Genomic DNA, 14,690 nt, shown 5'->3' on the forward strand with positions numbered 1-14,690 from the left:
GGCCGTCCCCCTCGTAAACCTTCTTCAATCCACACATGGCACACGGGCGAAATAGAGGTTTTCCCGACATTCTGAAAAAATTAACAAACTCACAGGAGTTCGACAATTCGAAAAATCTAGCAGTAGAGACTACGCGAGGAGATCCCACTATCTTTGGAGGCGGTTGAAATCTGACGGGGCCCGCGGGGGCGGGGCTTTTATACCGCTACGTCCTACGGGGCATGCGTGAACTGCCCCAGAGAGGACGTAGATGTGGATAGGACACACAAGTGTCGGAAGTTTTTTCCTATAGGAAACGACTATATATGTGTACCGAGGGTTCCCAGTCTGACGACGGGGAATATTCTAAGCATGTGAATCCATGAAAGATCCAATGCTGGAGAAAGGTGATCCTGTGGCCAGGTGGAATTGAGGTTTGGAGGCTCCATGACCCAGGTGCAGTTGTTCAGTGGGTCATGGTCATTTGTGAGGGAGGGGGGGGGTTGTTGTTGATAGTTGCCTTGCCTTGCAGTGTGATGGGAACTCTGACATAGTAATAGTGGTATCCTATGTACATGTTGTGTTCTGCTGATCAATGTCTGTTCATGTGTTGTGTTTTCCTTTCAGGTGCGAGGGGATAGTTGTGGTTTGACATGCTGGGGTGTACACATGGTGGATGTTCACATGTGATGTGTAGGGAACACTGATGGTCACTTGAGTGCACATGCATATGTGGAGTGCATGTCCTTGCAGAACCACACACTTGCACTCTGATGCACTACATGTACTCCCACCGTTGCATATCCACGTGTACACTGTTTGCCTTCTGGTGCCCACTGTGTTCCGGCAGCACATGTTCTGTGACCGATCATGGATCCAGTACATGCCTAATTTGATGTTTGACGTGGTCTGTCACTTAGATGTAATGCTCAGGGTGTGCATCACACACAATGGCTGTTCACTGTGCTGTGCGCTGAGCAGTGTGATGCAGGAGTAGGACACTGCACACATGAGCTGCAGTGTTGATTTTGCAATGCATAATGTGCATGTAGACAGGCATTCATTGTGATGTTACGTCTACGACTGTTGTAATGCATTTGGAAATGACTTATTTTGGGTGGGAGGTTGTTGGTCTGTCATTTCATCTGATTCCGGGTCAGGCAGCAGTGTCCGATGCCACTGTGCATTTAGGACATGGCAATGTGTACCTTATCGTTACTGCATTGGTGTATGGGTATTGCGTGCCATGTCATGTTGATGTTTGGGAGGGTTTGAGTGACATGACAGTGATGGCCATGGCCTGGTTTGCAGGTGTGTGTGTGATGCACACCTTGCATGTCCGTGTCATCTGCTTCTCAGAGCAACTAGCTGGGGGTAGATTTCTCTCCGCAGCAGGGCCCTCCCCCTGGAACAGACTTCAGGCCTGACTTGAACTTGAGGGGAATCATCTCCAGTTCTGGAAGCACCTCAAGACCTTCCTCTTTGCTTCTGCTTACTGTCTGCCTCTCCCTTGCAGAATTCTCCACTGGAACTGCACAGGAGCTGCAACTGGGCCACTCTCACCGACCTCGGTCCCTGGCCCAGCCACTCTCCACTTGCACTGCCTCCCTGGCAACCCATGCACTGCAGTACTGTCTCTCTATCCCTACAGCCCTCCCTTCCCAGCACTTGTCTGCACTTACCTTTGTAGTTGCCACCAGGCGACCTATGTATTATTTTTTTGGGCTACTTCCCCTGTACTGGACTCCCCCCCACCCTTCCCCTTGCACTTTTCCCATTCCCCCTACCCCTGCACTTGCACGATCCCAATGACACCTGGCCTAGTAGTACCGTTCTCTGTGTTCCCTTGTTCCCCCCTCCCTGCCTCATTGCGCCTTGGAATACTTGTGTATGGCCCATATCATGTCATATGTGTGCCTTTTGGTCACACAGGATAGCTTGTGTTTAAGTAGCTAGGGATGCAGACGATGTGGCACTTCCATGGCAACTTTCTCAGGATGGTAGGGTTGTGACAGTTAACTGTCTCTTTGTCATCATCGATTGTCACCTGGTATGTGCCAGGCCTGTGTGCACTCTGCAGGGGTGGGAGTTTAGGTGAAAAATGTGGCCACAAACTGGGTCCGGGCTTCCTCGCCACGTGCCCTGTCCCCTCCCATGGGCAGCGCCTGTGCCTGTGGTTGGGGATGTGGGGGCACCACCATGTCCACCGGGACGCCCTGCCGTGTTGCAACATTGTGCAGGACACATGCTGCCACAATGATCCTGCACACTACTGGTGGTGCATAGAGTAGTTGCCCACCAGAGCGGTCAAGGGAGCAGAAACGTGACTTGAGCACTCCGAATGTGCGCTCCACTATGCCCCTGGTTGCAATATGGGCGGCGTTGTATCTTACCTGGGGTGGTGTGGTGGGGTTCCGGATTGGCGTCATCATGTGGTTGCTCAGAGGGTAGGCACTGTCCCCTGGGGAGGTGATAATAGTTGAGATTATTAGGGTTTGGATATTTGTCTGTGTGTGACTTGCATGCATGTGCAAGGGAATTTGTACCGACCTAGGAGCCATGTGTCGCTATGCTGCCCAGCTTCTAGGGCCCGGCTCAGGGCGGACATTCTGTATATGAAACTGTCATGGGTGGAGCCAGGGTAGTTTGCATAGACAGAGGTGATGATTCCCTTTGCATCACATACCACCTGTACATTGATGGAATGCCAGTGCTTGCGGTTTCGGTAGATGTGCTCAATGGCCCTAGGTGGACGTAGGGCCACATGGGTGCAATCTATGGCACCGAGCACTTTGGGGAAGTGTGCCACCCTGAAAAAATCCAGGACAACGGCCTGCCTTTCTGCGGGTGTTCTGGGCATGTATATGTGCCTGCGGACTGAGGGGCGCGCTGTCATGATTGCCAGTACCTGGTGTAGGCAGCGTGACTGCATGGCCTGTGAGACCCCCCCCCACTATGGCAGTGGTCCGCTGAAATGACCCAGTGGCCAAAAAATGCAGGACATTGAGCAGCTTCCCCAAGGGGCTCAATGCTTGGGAGCAAAGGGTGGGGGATGTGAGGTCATCTTCCCACTCCCTGACCAGGTCTAGGATGATATGGGGTGGAAACCTATACCTGCCATAGACCTGGTCGTCAGGCATCCCAAAAAGGCTTGTCCGTGGTGCGAAAATGCGTGCCCTGGTTATTCTCCTCCTCCTGCGGTGTCCCACGATCAGTGCAGCGACAAATGGGGCATTCATCGTAGCTGTATATACGCGTTTGTTGTTTGCGCGCACTTTTATGCTGTGCGCGGGGACGCTTCCGCCTGCCTTCTTGTGGCAGACGCGTTGACGCCTGTGCACGTCTTTTGCCGTGCGCGGGTTTCCCGTATTCGGATACGGTCCGAGTGTCATCGCGTGTGATCGGAGGGGAGTGAGCGTACACGCAACTGGCCTGGGTACGTGTGTTTCGGGGTGCGCGGGAAGTTCCACACGCGATTAGCCTGGGTACGTGTGTTCCGGGGTGCCGGGAACTTTCACACGCGATTGGTGGAAATCCACGTGTGTTCTGTCATCACGTGCAATGAGGGAAACACCTGCGCGCGTCACGTCACAGACGCGCTCACGCGCTAAGGGCCTTTGGTCCAATGAAATCGCATATGCGTGCTGCCGTGCATACGCGGTAAGGGCCTTTCCTCGCATTACACGCGGACGTGCAGTTTTTCACGCGCGCTGAAATGCCCATGCACGTCTGTACGCGTCACGTCACAGGGGCGCTTGCGCTTGAGGGGCCTTCTGTCCAATGAAAATGCATGCCGACGCGCTTACGCGCTAAGGGCCTTTCCTCGAATTACACGCTGACGTGCAGATTTTTCATGTGCCAAATCACTCCGTATCAAGCTGGCCACGCGTAAGCACACGGAAGACCACGCTCCTGCCCAGAAGGCCGAACTACTGCCCCCCAGAGCCCCGAGCACGCTCCCACCTGCCATCTGCTGCTGCCTGACTGCCTGCTGCCCACGTGCACTGCCATTTGCTGCCTGCACATCAGCCAAGGGTGCTGTTGCTGTGACCACCCCTGCTGGAACCGAAGACTCCCGACTGGGATTCCATCGCTCCACAGCCCAGCCCCAGGACCCAGTTGCCCACCCACTCCTGCCTCTGGGGTTGTCATGTCGGGGCAAACACCATCTGTGACCACTGACAACCCCCGGCCAGAGAGGCAGAGGGGCACCAGCTTCAGTGCCACTGAAGTTGGTGTCCTGGTGGAGCAAGTCCTGGGGCAGTCTGATGCCCTCTTCGGAAGTTCCCGCGCCGACGAGGAAGGACGGACTCGGATCTGGACTGACATCGTGACTGCCATCAACGCGGAGGGGGTGGCAGTCCGCGACTTATAACATGTCAGGAAGCGCTGGGAGGACTTCAGGTCCAGGACCCAGAACAAGGCCCGGCGCCTCTTGAAGGCAGCGGATGCCAAGGGGCGCCAGGGCCACTTGTCGGAAGAACAGATGAGGGTCCTGGAACGCATATCCCCAGCGCTCCACGTCCAGATCCTTGAGAAGCAGACCCGTCTGGAGTTGAGCGGTGAGTGTACATGCATCCTGATTGTGAGCAGTGCGTGTGGTGATTATTCAGTAGTGTGCAGGTTGCACATCTGTTTGTATGGGGTCGAGTATGGGTGGGGGTTTACAGGGCCGTGGGGCTGACACATGCGAGGGCTGTAATGTGTGAGACATGGATGGTGCTTGTGTGTGTAGGCTTGCATGCCAAATGCAGTTGTGTGGGCACACATGTTTGGATGAATGTGTATGTAAGTAGACATGTCCGTGATATCACGCATGTATGTTGTTTTTGGCTGCATGTATCAGCACTGTGTACATGTGCAGGTGTGTGTATTTGACAAGGGTGCAACAGTGATGCAACATGGATGCATGTGACAGCGGTATGTGGAAGCCTGATTGGCAGATGTGACATGGATGCCCGTCTGAACAGTGCGACACTTGGCAGAGGTGTACACATGCATGCAAGTGTGGTGGTGTGTGTACATGTGTGGTGCACTTCCTGTGTTGCATGTGATGTCTGGCTCACCTTTGGCTGCTCATGCTGTTGTATGTGTATGGATGGTGGTGGCAGTTGCGATATGGCTGTGGTATGGCTCATGTGTGCGAGTTATAATGACATGTGTGTTGGGGATTGTGATGACATGTCTGAGGTTTGCCAATGCCACTCATGTACAACTGTCATGTGTGTATGTGTCCATTGTACAGTGCCCTGATGCCTGTGTTTTGTTTCTCCCTGTCTGCAGCGTCAACTGATGAAGAGTGCGGAGAAGGTGCTGTGGAGCATAGCGGCGGGGATCCGACCGCCAGCCGGAGACGCAAGGCCCGGCTCCCCTCCCAGGTTGTCATCTCGTCGGGGAGTGAGGAGTCCGGTGCCGCGTCCCAGGCCGCAGCTGCCGGGGGGAGGTCCAAGAGGCGGAGGTTGGAGTTGGACTCCTCGGCAGCAGAAGGGGCAGCTGGGACCCCACAGGGCCCAACAGGGGAAGATCCAGGTTGGTGGGGGGTTTGGTGGAGGAGGAGGCCGTGCAAGCACCAGAGACTGGAGGTGGGGATCCCACTGGTGCTAGTGGTGCAGTGCAGGACCAGGGACAGGAGGCAGCACAGGCCACCGCGGAGGTGCCTGTGTGCAATCCTGTCCCCGATCCTGTCCCTGCATCATCTTGCACCAGCAGGGATACCTACGTCCAGACCCGTTTTCAGGCAGGGGATGAGCTCACGTCAACTGGCCTTCCTCTGCCTGCGGACGTGGCTATCCAGGTCCGGGTTGAGCCTGTCCTGGCTGGTGTGGCGTTGCGTCAACGGGCCATGCGAGGTGACCTGCAGTCTTTTCATGGAGAGACTCCACGTCATCTCGAATGGCTCGTTGACCACGTCAGCCTGCTGGAACAGGTCACCCAGGCCGGATTCCTCCGTCTGATGGGGCTTGCTCCGACCCCTTCCTCAACTGGACCCCCTACGCGCCAGTCGTCCTCTGTGCCATCTTCCCACCCATCAGGCACCCAGGTTGCCCTGTGGAGCTGCCTCCGACGGTGCGGCCAGGCTGGTGGAGGAGGCATCCCTGCCACAGTCGGGAGTCGGATGTCGGATTTTTTTCTATTTTTAACCATGGAGCAATGGCTTTCTTTTTTATTTCCCATTGGATTTTGTTTTGTGGACATTGACTGTGGACATTACTTGGATTTTTATTTTTGGTTTTGCTTTTTTTGACGGACATGCTTCTTTTCATTTTTGTACATTCACATTTCTGTTTCTTCATTTTTTATTCTATTGAGGTTTCCTTTAATACATATTATTTTTGGTGAACTTCAATGTGTGGTATCTCATTGGTTTCATGCATTTCATGATATGTGTTTTGAGATTCACTGACACCCATTGGGTGTATTTGAGGGAAATGTGTTTGTTTCTGAACTTGCAATTGGTGTTCTGTGATGTAATTGCAAATTATGAGTGGGTGGATGCAATACTCGGGTGGGTGTTTTGCATTTGGAGGCTGACCATAGGGACCAGGGATCTAGATTGTGATGACATGTTGGCTGGGGAACATGAGTTGCACATGGGTGGGGGCCTGCTGGCAGGTGCCCCACAGTGCTGGGGGGGGTGGGGGTGGTGGGAGATATGGGTGGGGCCTGGTGGAGGCTGCCCCTGCACTGCTGGGGGGTGGGAAACATGAGTTGGACATGGGTGGGGGCTGCTGGCAGGTGCCCCACAGTGCTGGGGGGTGGTGTGAGACATGGGTGGGGGCCTGGTGGAGGCTGCCCCTGCACTGCTGGGGGGTGGGGGTGGTGGGAGACATGGGTGGGGGCCTGGTGGAGGCTGCCCCTGGTGACTGGGGGGGTGGGAGACATGGGTGGGGGCCTGGTGGAGGCTGCCCCTGGTGGCTGGGGGGTGGGGGTGGTGGCGAACATGAGTTGGACATGGGTGGGGGCCTGCTGGCAGGTGCCCCACAGTGCTGGGGGGTGGGGGTGGTGGGGAACATGAGTTGGACATGGGTGGGGGCCTGCTGGCAGGTGCCCCTGGAGACGTGGGGGTGGTGGGAGACATGGGTGGGGGCCTGGTAGAGGCTGCCCCTGCACTGCTGGGGGGTGGGGGTGGTGGTCGACATGGGTGGGGGCCTGGTGGTGGGTGCCCCTGCACTGCTGGGGGGTGGGGGTGCTGGGAGACATGGGTGGGGGCCTGGTGGAGGCTGCCCCTGGTGGCTGGGGGGTGGGGGTGGTGGCGAACATGAGTTGGACATGGGTGGGGGCCTGCTGGCAGGTGCCCCACAGTGCTGGGGGGTGGGGGTGGTGGGGAACATGAGTTGGACATGGGTGGGGGCCTGCTGGCAGGTGCCCCTGGAGACTGGGGGGTGGGGGTGGTGGGAGACATGGGTGGGGGCCTGGTGGAGGCTGCCCCTGCACTGGTGGGGGTGGTGGGAGACATGGGTGGGGGCCTGGTGGAGGCTGCACCTGGTGGCTGGGGGGTGGGGGAGACATGGGTGGGGGCCTGGTGGAGGCTGCCCCTGCACTGCTGGGGGGTGGGGTGCTGGGAGACATGGGTGGGGGCCTGGTGGTGGGTGCCCCTGCACTGCTGGGGGGTGGGGGCCTGGTGGAGGCTGCCCCTGGTGACTGGGGGGGTGGGGTGGTGGGAGACATGGGTGGGGGCCTGCTGGCACGTGCCCCTGGTGACTGGGGGGTGGGGGTGGTGGGAGACATGGGTGGGGGCCTGGTGGAGGCTGCCCCTGCACTGCTGGGGGGTGGGGGTGGTGGGAGACATGGGTGGGGGCCTGGTGGAGGCTGCCCCTGTTTTTGACATGGGTGGGGGCCTGGTGGAGGCTGCCCCTGGTGACTGGGGGGTGGGGGTGGTGGGAGACATGGGTGGGGGCCTGGTGGAGGCTGCCCCTGGTGGCTGGGGGGTGGGGGTGGTGGGAGACATGGGTGGGGGCCTGGTGGAGGCTGCCCCTGCACTGCTGGGGGGTGGGGGTGCTGGGAGACATGGGTGGGGGCCTGGTGGTGGGTGCCCCTGCACTGCTGGGGGGTGGGGGTGGTGGGAGACATGGGTGGGGGCCTGGTGGAGGCTGCCCCTGGTGACTGGGGGGTGGGGGTGGTGGGAGACATGGGTGGGGGCCTGGTGGAGGCTGCCCCTGCACTGCTGGGGGGTGGGGGTGGTGGGAGACATGGGTGGGGGCCTGGTGGAGGCTGCCCCTGTTGGGTGGGGGTGGTGGGAGACATGGGTGGGGGCCTGGTGGAGGCTGCCCCTGGTGACTGGTGACTGGGGGGTGGGGGGAGACATGGGTGGGGGCCTGGTGGCAGGTGCCCCACAGTGCTGGGGGGTGGGGGTGGTGGGAGACATGGGTGGGGGCCTGGTGGAGGCTGCCCCTGCACTGCTGGGGGGTGGAGGTGGTGGGAGACATGGGTGGGGGCCTGGTGGAGGCTGCCCCTGGTGACTGGGGGGTGGGGGTGGTGGGAGACATGGGTGGGGGCCTGGTGGAGGCTGCCCCTGCACTGCTGGGGGGTGGGGGTGGTGGGAGACATGGGTGGGGGCCTGGTGGTGGGTGCCCCTGCACTGCTGGGGGGGTGGGAGACATGGGTGGGGGCCTGGTGGTGGGTGCCCCTGCACTGCTGGGGGGTGGGGGTGGTGGGAGACATGGGTGGGGGCCTGGTGGAGGCTGCCCCTGGTGACTGGGGGGTGGGGGTGGTGGGAGACATGGGTGGGGGCCTGGTGGAGGCTGCCCCTGGTGACTGGGGGGGTGGGGTGAGACATGGGTGGGGGCCTGGCGGAGGCTGCCCCTGCACTGCTGGGGGTGGGGGTGGTGGGAGACATGGGTGGGGGCCTGGTGGAGGCTGCCCCTGCACTGCTGGGGGGGTGGTGGGAGACATGGGTGAGGCCTGCTGGCAGGTGCCCCACAGTGCTGGGGGATGGGGGTGGTGGGGAACATGAGTTGGACATGGGTGGGGCCTGCTGGCAGGTGCCCCACAGTGCTGGGGGGGTGGGGGTGGTGGGGAACATGGTTGGACATGGGTGGGGGCCTGCTGGCAGGTGACCCACAGTGCTGGGGGGTGGGGGTGGTGGGAGACATGGGTGGGGGCCTGGTGGAGACTGCCCCTGGTGGCTGGGGGGGTGGTGTGAGACATGGGTGGGGGCCTGGTGGAGGCTGCCCCTGCACTGCTGGGGGGTGGGGGTGGTGTGAGACATGGGTGGGGGCCTGGTGGAGGCTGCCCCTGCACTGCTGGGGGGTGGGGTGGTGGGAGACATGGGTGTGGCCTGCTGGCAGGTGCCCCACAGTGCTGGGGGGTGGGGGTGGTGGGGAACATGAGTTGGACATGGGTGGGGGCCTGCTGGCAGGTGCCCCACAGTGCTGGGGGTGGGGGTGGTGGGGAACATGGTTGGACATGGGTGGGGGCCTGCTGGCAGGTGACCCACAGTGCTGGGGGGTGGGGGTGGTGGGAGACATGGGTGGGGGCCTGGTGGAGGCTGCCCCTGCACTGCTGGGGGGTGGGGGTGGTGGGGAACATGAGTTGGACATGGGTGGGGGCCTGCTGGCAGGTGCCCCACAGTGCTGGGGGGTGGGGGGTGGTGGGAGACATGGGTGGGGGCCTGGTGGTGGGTGCCCCTGCACTGCTGGGGGGTGGGGTGGTGGGAGGCATGGGTAGGGGCCTGGTGGAGGCTGCCCCTGGTGACTGGGGAGGTGTGGGTGGTGGGAGACATGGGTGGGGGCCTGGTGGAGGCTGCCCCTGGTGACTGGGGGGGTGGGGTGGTGGGAGACATGGGTGGGGGCCTGGTGTAGACTGCCCCTGCACTCCTGGGGGGTGGGGGTGGTGGGAGACATGGGTGGGGGCCTGGTGGAGGCTGCCCCTGCACTGCTGGGGGGTGGGGGTGGTGGGAGACATGAGTGGGGGCCTGGTGGAGGCTGCCCCTGGTGACTGGGGGGGTGGTGGGAGACATGGGTGGGGGCCTGGTGGAGGGTGCCCCTGGCGGCTGCGGGTGCAGGGGGACATGCGTTGGTGGGCAGTAGTGCAAGTTGACATGTGGGTTGGCTGGTGGGCATGGCCATGGTGGATGGGGTGCCTGCATGACATGTGCTGGGTAGGCCCCTGTGGTGTGAGCCACCTGCAGGGGCCGTGGAGGGTGTAGAGGGAACACCTGGGAGGACCCACACGTGCAATTCACGTGTGCTGCTCCCCGCGCACCCCTGTAATACACGTACCCTGATGGAATTGCGTGTGGAACTTCCCGCGCACCCCTGGAATACACGTACCCTGCTGATGTTGCGTGGGATACTTCCCCCGCACCCTGAAAATACACATACCCTGATGAGATCGCGTGTGTGACTTCCCGCGCACCCCAGAAATACACGTACCCCGCTCAATCGCGTGTGTAACTTCCCGCGCACCCCCGAAATACACGTACCCCGCTCAATCGCGTGTGTAACTTCCCGCGTGCCCCTGAAATACACGTACCCCGCTCGATCGCGTGTGTCGCTTCCCGTGTGCCCCCGAAATACACGTACCCCGCTCGATCGCGTGTGTCGCTTCCCGCGTGCCCCCGAAATACACGTACCCCGCTCGATCGCGTGTAACTTCCCACGCACCCCCGAAATACACGTACCCCGCTCAATTGCGTGTGTAACTACCCGCGCACCCCCGATATACACGTACCCCACTCAATCGCGTGTGTAACTTCCCACGCACCCCCGAAATACATGTACCCCGCTCAATCGCGTGTGTCACTTCCCGCGCGCCCCTGAAATACACGTACCCCGCTCGATCGCGTGTCACTTCCCGCGCGCCCCCGAAATACACGTACCCCGCTCGATCACATGTGTTGCTTCCTGTGCACCCCCGAAATACACGTACCCCGCTCAATCGCGTGTCTAACTTCCCGTGCACCCCCGAAATACACGTATCCTGCTCAATCGCGTGTGTAACTACCCGCGCACCCCCGATATACACGTACCCCGCTCAATCGCGTGTGTAACTTCCCGCGCACCCGCGAAATACACGTACCCCGCTCAATCGCGTGTGTCAGTTCCCGCGCGCCCCCGAAATACACGTACCCCGCTCAATCGCGTGTGTCACTTCACGCGCACCCCCGAAATACATGTACCCCGCTCAATCGCGTGTTGCTTCCCGCGCACCCCCGCAATACACGTGCCCCGCTCGCACAGGCCCAATTGCTGTATGTTGCCACTTTTGTGATGCGCTGGGACTCTACCGCCTGCCTTCGTGTGGCGGACGTGTTTCAGCTTGTGCGTGTCTTTGGCTGTGCGTGGCTTTGCCCTATTCGATTCCATGAATACGTGTGGTTAGAGTGCGTGTGGGCGTTCCGTCTGCTTCCCTGCAGTACATCCCCAGTTACGCCCTTATTTTCGCGCGTTGTTCCCCATTCCGCGTGTTACGCCCCGTGTCCCGCCCACTTTCTGGTGTATGCGCCGAGGTTGTGCGCTTTCACTGTGCGCGTCGCGCACGCCTTTCGGGATGTTGCAGTGACTTGTGCGCCATGCACGGGTTTGGCGCACATCCCGAGGTGAACACGCGCAGGGACTTCCATGAATCGCATGCGTGCGCGTGCGCCTGTTTCTTTGCGCTTGCGCAACGATTTTCGGCGCACGTTTGTTCCATGAATCGGCCCCTAAATCTAAAGTGGCACCCCAAACCCTTTGGAGTTTACTTTGAGAGGATTGGTAATACAGTTCAGGATTTCTTTTTTATCTGCCCAGGATACATTTTCCCCTCATGCGCCCAACAAGGTATGCACACTAACATCCGTGCAACTTATCTTTGGTTCATCACATCACATGAAGATGTGCAGGAGAGGATCCTTTGATGAACTTTCCATTCCAGGATCAACACAAGTATATGAGGCAGCCCATTAGCTGACAAAGCACAGTCTGGAGGCAAGCACGGAAAGGCGTTTAATAGCACACTTGGAAACTGCTCATTAGTTCACCTGCTTGAAAGCATCATCATCATGCTGCTTGTGAGGAGTCAGGAATGAAACTCAGACACAAGTTTGCCATGTTTGTGGTTAAATACTTATATTAATAATAGAGCAGGGTCATAGAGGCCTTTTCCCTAGCCCTTCTAAGAGGAATTTCCCTACCAAAGCCAACGATCCGTCTATCAGGATGTCAAAAACAAAAATGTCCTGTGTCCAAAGTTCTATTCTGACACTCACACTATAAACTGAACTCTAAGGTGAAATGTCTAACCTTGTAAGGTTCTTGAAAAGTGTTCATAAAGGAAGAATAAATGGTTCAAACAAAAAGTTCATCAAGTAAGAAAGCCTTGGCTCCAGAGGGTAGTTCCCTTCCCCTGGAATCTTTACAACTTGAGAATGTTATACACAACAGTTATTTGGGTGTCTCTTGGCCAACTAGCACAATTGCACACAAAAGCTGTCTGGCTTTACAATCTCGGTTTTCTCTCAAGACACCTGGTATTCCTCCCTCTCACGTGGTGTAGCTTTCTTCTTGTTTAGCAAAATACATTTTAATTGCCTGGTATACTCTCCTACCAGGGCTTCTGGTTTTCGCACACTTGTGACTGCCCGCTATACTCTCCTGCCAGGATTTCTGTTCTTTCAGGATCTTTACTCATTCCAAAAGCTGCGATATATGATGCTGGATAATTTCTCTCTTTGATTTGTTATTCTCTCTCTGCTATTCCAGTATTTGCACTGTGTACGTTCACACTTTAGAACATGAGTGGTTTCTGATTTAAACTCCTTCCCCTTCCCCCTTTCCCCCCCAAGGTTGCCACATGTTCGCACCCGGTGTGCTTGCTGATATGCCCAAGTGTCCTCACTGCTTCTGGGTGAAATCACCAGTCTTCCTTGGGGTTGGTCAGTTCGCTCGCAGTCTGCAGAAGGAGGATTCCCATCTGCCTCCTCCTCGTGGCTGCCTTTGCTTCGTCTGCTTCCAGTGGACATGCCTGCTTTCTTCTTGGCTTTGGTAAGTGGGACACTGCTTTCGTTAGTATGTAAATGCCAAGGGGTCCCTCACCAAGTCCTGGCGTTCCCACAGCTTCTTTCTGCTCAACAGCTTCTTGCTTCTACTTCAGTGAGCCACCTGGCTCCACCACACCGGTTATTTGCTCTTCATAGAGGGATGCAGTTCTTTCGCCAGTCGCCACAACAGCTGTCCTTGATTCTTGGTTTGGGCTGCTTACATTTCCCAGGCACAGGTGTGTGCCAGGAAACACTAGAGCACTTGCTGAGCTTGCATGCTCTTTCGCTCCACATTGCTCAATCGCTCTTCCTCGTCCCAGTATTTCAGGGATTCTGGGAACCGAAGTTTTGTGACAATTGACTTGTGGAAATGAAATAAGCATTTTTAAAAAGGTTTTAATGGCAAGTTAGTTCTGATTGATGGACAAGTGGAACTGAAAAAGGCGATTCCATCAGATTGGTTCATAGATATGGTGAAAGGGGTTTCCCTGTTCTTCATAGGAAAAGTAGTAGTTGCATGACAATAGGCCATGAGGGTTTCAGAAGGGAAAATGGGAGATACCTTGTCTCACCGGATGAAGCCATGAAGTGTCCCCAGAGGCTGTCTCCTCCCATGTCATCATTACTCATATAGCCGCCCGCAGGGACAGGATTAGGTAGCATGGGAGATGGTTATCGCCAGGGCATTGGTGAGGACGCCACTGGACTCATCACATCCTCTTTTCACCAAACAGCACACAGTCATCTTTTAATTGTAACCATGAAAGTTCCAATGCTGGAGAAGAGGCCATTCAATGTCCTTCCGACAATCTAAATGATTACAGAATAATCCAAAAAAAAACCATCTTCATCTGGCCCGCTTTACTCTTCCCGACTCATCATGTGTTTTTACACAAGTCATTGCTGGGAATCTGCTTGCACACAGTGAGCAGCCTTATGCATTTCAAGGCAAAGTCCTAGTATGCTTCTGCAAGGCATAAGCAATGTCGCATAGCAATTTGCCATGTAATTGTGTAGGTTTGCTAAATTGACACTTGTGTAGCACAGCTGGAGATTTGAATTAGCCTGATCAATGAAAATACAACTCACCCTGCATTCCTCTCATGCCTACAGAGCTCTCCCCATCCTCTTTTCTCTGTTAACTGCAAAGTCAAAGTAACTTAAGACAAGAATGCAACAGTAATCCTCTCCTCCACTTGAAAGGCCTGTGCGCTAGCCAGAAAATGTTATTTTGTTTTTTCAAATAATTGCAAACCAGAATAAATTCAGGACAATTATTAAGGCAACTATACTGTTTGGCAAATGCCAGTATGTGTTAACTGTTCCTTTTTTTTAAAGCCAGCCCCGCAATTCCATTTAAGTTGTTACTTAATCCATGACATCATTTTTACTGTAAAACACTATTGTCACTATGTTTTTCAGTAAAGTTTAGGTTAGTGTATCAATCTCTGGGTCAACTATATTTCATTTTGTTGGGAAGGAAGAATCATATTGAGAAATAAACGCTTATAATATAGATGATCACACAAACCTAGTTCTGTGATCTGCTGCCTGTACACATCTGTTCAACTGGTTCTCAACCAATGAGATGATCCCAAACTCCTTGACATTCTATCTAACCAACCTGCTGCTTCATACCAGTTACTCTGAAAGTGAAAAGTCTGCAAATTACAATATTCCAGTTTGCCCAGTTTTCTGCCTGCTATGCCATCCACTATGCTTTGTCTCCTACGTACTTTCCTCTTACATA

The sequence above is a fragment of the Ambystoma mexicanum genome, chromosome 5p (assembly GCF_040938575.1).
Source record: "Ambystoma mexicanum isolate Mex_15411 chromosome 5p, UKY_AmexF1_1, whole genome shotgun sequence".
Classification (NCBI taxonomy): domain Eukaryota; kingdom Metazoa; phylum Chordata; class Amphibia; order Caudata; family Ambystomatidae; genus Ambystoma; species Ambystoma mexicanum.